At 48.9% G+C, this 5,976-nt stretch overlaps 1 non-coding gene across 1 annotated transcript; it reads right to left on the bottom strand.

Moving 5' to 3' along the window:
• Positions 1-719: 719 nt before the first annotated feature.
• On the bottom strand, positions 720-826 carry LOC136462038 (small nucleolar RNA R71). Its single transcript, XR_010760565.1, has one exon. It is a non-coding gene; the product is annotated as a small nucleolar RNA R71 (small nucleolar RNA).
• Positions 827-5,976: the final 5,150 nt, after the last annotated feature.

Consider the following 5,976-nt stretch of genomic DNA (forward strand, 5'->3'; position numbering starts at 1 on the left):
TATCAATATATTCCCCTTTGCCCATCCTTCCCTATGGTAAAAATATAAATAACGATACCTGGAATACTCTTAGGTGAAGTGCTACAATGGTATATTATCTGTGCGCTTGTAGACCCCTTTCATATATTTATTATTTTAAGCAAGAAATGCCAACAAGCATTTCTAGCAAAGTTTACAAGTGTCATTAATAAATACCAACAAGCATTTCTGGCGCCGTTGTCGGGGAAGGTAGCTAGGAAAAAAGGAATATTGATAAACTTTTACCCATTGATGTGATCGAGAGAACCATTTACCTATGCTCAAACAGGCTTACCCTTGTTCTATCTACTTTTGTATCTTATGCAGGGTAATGTATGACTGGTTTTGACCTACTAACAAACCACGTTGAAAATCTAGAAGCACTACTCAGGAGTACTAAGGCTAAACTCAAGAAAGTTTCAGCTTTACAATCGGAAGACAACCAGACAAGGCGTAGCTTAACACTAGTTTTCAAAGCCATGGCTGACAAGACTCTCCATGAATTCTCTGCTCCAACTATGTCCAACCTCCATACTAGACCGGCAATCAACATTGGAGACAACGCTTTGGAGCTCAAGCCAGCTCTCATCAACATGGTGAAGGCAAAGCCATGGTTCTATGCCAATAAAGACAGGAATATTACCTAGGGAAACTGCTCCACTACCTTCCTAGCAAAGTTCTTTCTCATGGGCAAAACCAATGCACTGCATGGAAGAATCTCAAGTTTTCAGCAACAACATGATGAATCTATCCCTAAGGCATGGGAACGCTTCCAACACTACATATCAGAATGTCCTCACCATGGGATGGAGAATTGGCTACTCATGTAGACTTTTTACCATGGGTTGACAAACAGCGTCCGTGAGAATATGGATGCCGCTGCTGGAGGTGCATTCTAATCACTCACAATCCTAGGAGCGATATCTCTCATGGAGAAGATGGCCTCCAACCAAGGTTGGAATCAAGAACATCTTTAGCCTTACAAGAGAGGTGGAGGTATGCATCAACTCAAGGAGGTAGACATGCTGTCTACCAAGATTGATCTGCTGCTGAAGAGGCTTGAAGAACGAGCCAATGAGAAGCAAGAAGTCATGCACATTCATGATTCCCGCATGACATGTGAAGAATGTTGAAACACTAGGCATTTAGGGAACAACTATCCTAACACCCAAGAGGATGTGAACTTTGTCAACAACAACAACTATCATCCTCAATAGAATCAAGGATGGAATCAACAACAAAGGTCAAACTACCAAGGTAATTACCAAGATAACTATCAAGGTAATAATTACAATAATTTCAATAGTCAACCACCCTTGAGAGATTTAGTCTCTAGTCAGGCTAAAATTATGGAGGGCTTATCTAGAATGTTAGCTTCCAATGATAGAATCTTAGAAAACATAAACAATAGAATGCATAGCTTCTCCTCAGCCATTAAAAACCAGCATAGCTTTAATAAAATGATAGAATCACAAATAGCTCAGCTAGCGGTTGTTGTTCCTTCGACTGACAAAGGTAAGATTCTGGGGCAACCGGAAGATCTCAAAACTATGAATCTTGTCGATATTCATAATGTAGGATTCTACATAGAACTATCAATAGGAGCTTGGAAAGATGAGTATCTACCCATCAAGAAAGGTGATCCAAGAAGACCTGCCATCCCCATCACCATTGGACCACACATATTCCAAGAAGCTGTCTATGACTTCGGAGCAATTGTGAACATCATGCCAAAGGTAATCTATGATAAAATTAATGGAGAAAATTTGTTGTACATGAACATGCGTTTATTGCTTGTAGATCAGTCACTCAGCTACCCCAAGGGAATTCTTGAAGACATCTACGTACGAGTTGGATAGTCGTATGTACCCATACACTTTGAGGTTTTGGAAACAGGTGGAGATGTAAGGGGACCCATTATCTTGGGCCGACCTTTCCTAAGGACCACAAAAGCCATCATCTATGCAGATAGTGCCAAGATCTGCTTCATAGTCATGGATAGAAAGGAGAAATTTACTTTCAAGAATTGTATACACCATTCTCCTAGACATCCACAAATGCCATATCTGCCCGAAGAGACAACAATCAGCAAGAAAAGCAACAACCAAAGGAGGAAGAGTAGGGCCAGGCAACCACAAGAAGAATCATTCAAGATGATCAATACACTTTGATCAGAGTATGACCATCTCCTCGCTTCACCATTCCTTACCAAGACGAACGACCCAGGCGTACCGACAATCGAGTGTACAATTGGAGAAAGAATCTTCCACAACATCTCCTATGATATTGGATCGAGTGCCAACATAGTGTCTAAGGTAACATATGACTACTTATTTGGTGATGAACCTTTGTTCCCTACATATGTGCAATTGTAGATGGTGGACCGAACAATCCAATTCCTAAAAGGAATAGCGAAAGAAATCATGGTAAAAATATAAGATTACTAAGTCCCTACCGACTTCATGATTCTTGACATGGGAGATGAAGAAGAAGACATTCCTATCACTGTCAGGGACCTAATATCGGGGTACCCAAGGAGGTGGAACTAATAACCATCGAACGTTAAACACTCCTGGATGGACAAGAGCACTACTACGCTTCTTGCCCAAACAACGGGAGTTTGGTTCCACCTCGCTCGACGCTCGTGGACTAGCACCGCCTCACCCGATGGCTGAGGACCGACTCTACCTCGCCTAATGCCCGTGGGCCAGCTCCGCCTCACCCGACAGCTGAGGGCTGGCTCTGCCTCGCTCGAGGGCTAAGGGCAAGTCTCCGCCTCGTTTGAGGGCTGAGGGAGGGGTCCGCCTCGCCCAAGGGCTGAGGGCTAGTCTCCGCCTCGCTCGACGGCTGAGGGTGGGGTCCGCCTCGTCCAAGGGTTGAGGGTAGGGTCTGCCTCACCCGAGGGCTAAGGGCTAGTCTCTGCCTCACCCAACATCCGAGGGTGGGTTCGACCTCACTCAACGACTAAAGGCTAGCTCCGCCTTACCCCACGACAGCACTCTGATCCTTCCTAAAGACGAAACATAGGGTACGATGGGACATATGAGTCAACCACGATGTCGAGGGCCATGCCCTATGCGACTACAGGAAGGCACCATCAGAACACAATGGGACAGGCGCTTTAAAGCCCTTTTCTCATAACAATGCCCAAATAGTATTGAGGGCGCCGGCTTTTGTCCCACAGTATAGTAGGCGCCGCCTTCAGTCCTCGGGTGTGGATACTAACACCGGCATACGACGACCACTACGGTCCAAGATAGAACTCACATCATCTACATTAACAGACATATGGTCGCTTGCCCGATTACTCCCCGAGGGGTCACTGCTCGGCTCTCCAGCATGCCGCACCATCTGCCGGCATGGGATGGGACGCACCCACTTGCTAAATAGGGCCAGGGCATGGCCTATGAAGATCAACGAACATGCCACTTCTGACATGGTTTGCCATGTTAAGCAGGGCAGGTGCAGGAAAAAGGAAGACCCAGATCCTTTGAAGGACCGCCTATACCCTTGGTTTTTTCCCCTTTCTCCCATCTATAACCCCTGCTCCCCCTTGGTCTATAAAAGGGAGGGTAGGGCTCCCCACAGAAGGGACCAACTTTTGATGGACATCTCACAAAAAGACCAGTTCAACATAGGCACAACACATCACGCACGTAGCCAAGCAGCGACCAAGCTCTTGGCATCCTTTCGATCTTTTCCATTAGAGACTTGGGACTAGTCCCTCTCTCGACTGTTTTACCCTCTACTACGAACCTTTTTCGGTGCTAATAACACAAGCAGCAACAGACTAGACGTAGGGACATTCAGCCTGAACCAGTATAAACCTTGTGTCCTTTAGCGCACCATCTAGGCCTAATGTGCATCAATTATAAATTTACTAGCCGGTGTTTGTTTGAAACACTAACAGTTGGTGAGCCAGGTAGGGGCCTTTGCGCATTCCAAACTAGTCCGCGGATGGCTAACCACAACATCAGCTGGGTCCTAGGTGCACACGTGTGCTTTGGGAGCCTAGATTTCATCATCACGGTGGGAGGAGAGTTGGTATAGGTGCACGCCACCCTCCAATCTCTCCCCTCCATTGGCCTCGACCATGAGGGGCTTGGGCGCCAACTTGGCATCTCCCCAAGACCCTAGCAGTCTAGGGAGAACCAGTGTCGCCTTGCCTTTTCTGACAACAACGATGTGGCATGGCCTTCCAGAGAGGGGCTCCTCTCTCCGGAATGCCATGCTCGGAGCACCCCGACAACGTTTCTGTTCGGTCTCCGCAACACCGCGGCAACCGTTGGCCACCTTGCGGCACTACACATGGTTCAGCCACCCACGGATAGCCAGTTCATGGGGGTAATTGAACATGACACAGAGTCTCTCCACAAGCTCCTCACAGAGGAGCCAGGATCATCCTCTAGCTCTGCCTCCATCAGGGGGAGCCATCACCCTTCCCAGGAATGCTTTATGGCAGAAACCCCTAAAGGGCACGTCGAAAGCACCTCCAGGGAGGAAGGTACCCCGACAGGCAACCCTGATGGTAGGACTAGAGGAGTGGTAGCCACCCCATCTTGTGTAAGGTTGGAGCAGCTAAGAGCCTAGAAGTAGGAAATCAATGAGGTTGGGCAAGGGCTCATGCGGGAATACGCAGAGATCGATCGCGAGATCAAACACCATGGAAACGGTGGTCGCACGCACGCCACGACCCGTGATGTACATCAAAGGATCCTCACCAATGATGGGACCCTCCCTCACTTTGCTCGGGCAAGCCAAAACATCGCCACTGCGATGGCCTTGCTTCATGGCCTCCTAGAGGCTGCGACGACCAAGGATCGCCAGGCCCATCGAGAAATTCGCACATTGCTCGAGCGTGCGGTGGCGCAGCAGGCGAAAATCTCGTTGTCTCAATGACATGAGCTCGACACCAGCTAGTGCACACCCTTGGTGCACCCTACCAAGGATGCGTCAATTCACCAGACATCGCCAGGCAGTAGGCAGCATACAGCTGTCTCGGTGCATCAACGTCTCGGCCACAACCACGACGCACGTAGCTCCATCGACGCCTGTAGATGTGCCAACAATGACTCAAGATAAGGAGCCCACCATGGCTATCATCCTTGATGCAGCGGATGCTACGACAGCGGTGAGGACTGGAGCCCAAGCCCCGGCCTGCCAGGCCCTCAGGCCTTTGGCCGGCACATCCTCAACGCTACATTCCCACCAAGGTATCGACCACCTACCAACATCCCTAAGTACTCTAGGGAGACAAACCCCGGGCTTTGGCTTGAAGACTATCGACTTGCCTATCAAGCTGGTGGTGCGGATAATGAGGACTTTATTATCCACAACCTTCCACTGTTCCTCACTGATTTGGCATGAGCATGGTTGGAGCACCTCCTGTCCGACGCCATCCAAGGTTGGGCGGACCTGAGGGAGATCTTTGTGGGGAACTTCTAGGGCACGTACAAGCGTCTTGGGAACCCCTAGGACCTCAAGAACTATCACCAGAAGGCCAGTGGAACCCTCTGTAGGTACATCCGATGCTTCTGCCGATAGTGCAACGAGCTCCCTAACATCGCCGACGCCAACATGATAGGAGCCTTCCTGTTTGAGACAACCTATGAGTCTTTGGTTCACAAGCTAGGGTGCAAGGGCCCGTGGACCACCAAGGAACTCCTAGACATCGCCACCAGCCATGCCTCAGGAGAGGAGGTGGTTAGAGCAATCTTTGACCATTATGATGGCAAGGCGAGGCGGGACGAGGGCACCGGCGAAGGTGCCTCCAACCGTTCTACCAAGAGAAAGAATAAGAAGCAATGGCATGGCGACTCGCTCATGGACGCTACTAACCGCAAGGGTGGCTAGAAGCCCATAGAGGGCACTCCTAACCACTTCAAAAAAATGCTTGAGGGGCCATGCCCAAACCATGCTTTCCTGGCCAAGCATTTGTACAAGGATTGTGGCCTCATG

This window comes from Miscanthus floridulus, chromosome 6 (genome assembly GCF_019320115.1).
Source record: "Miscanthus floridulus cultivar M001 chromosome 6, ASM1932011v1, whole genome shotgun sequence".
NCBI classification, from domain to species: domain Eukaryota; kingdom Viridiplantae; phylum Streptophyta; class Magnoliopsida; order Poales; family Poaceae; genus Miscanthus; species Miscanthus floridulus.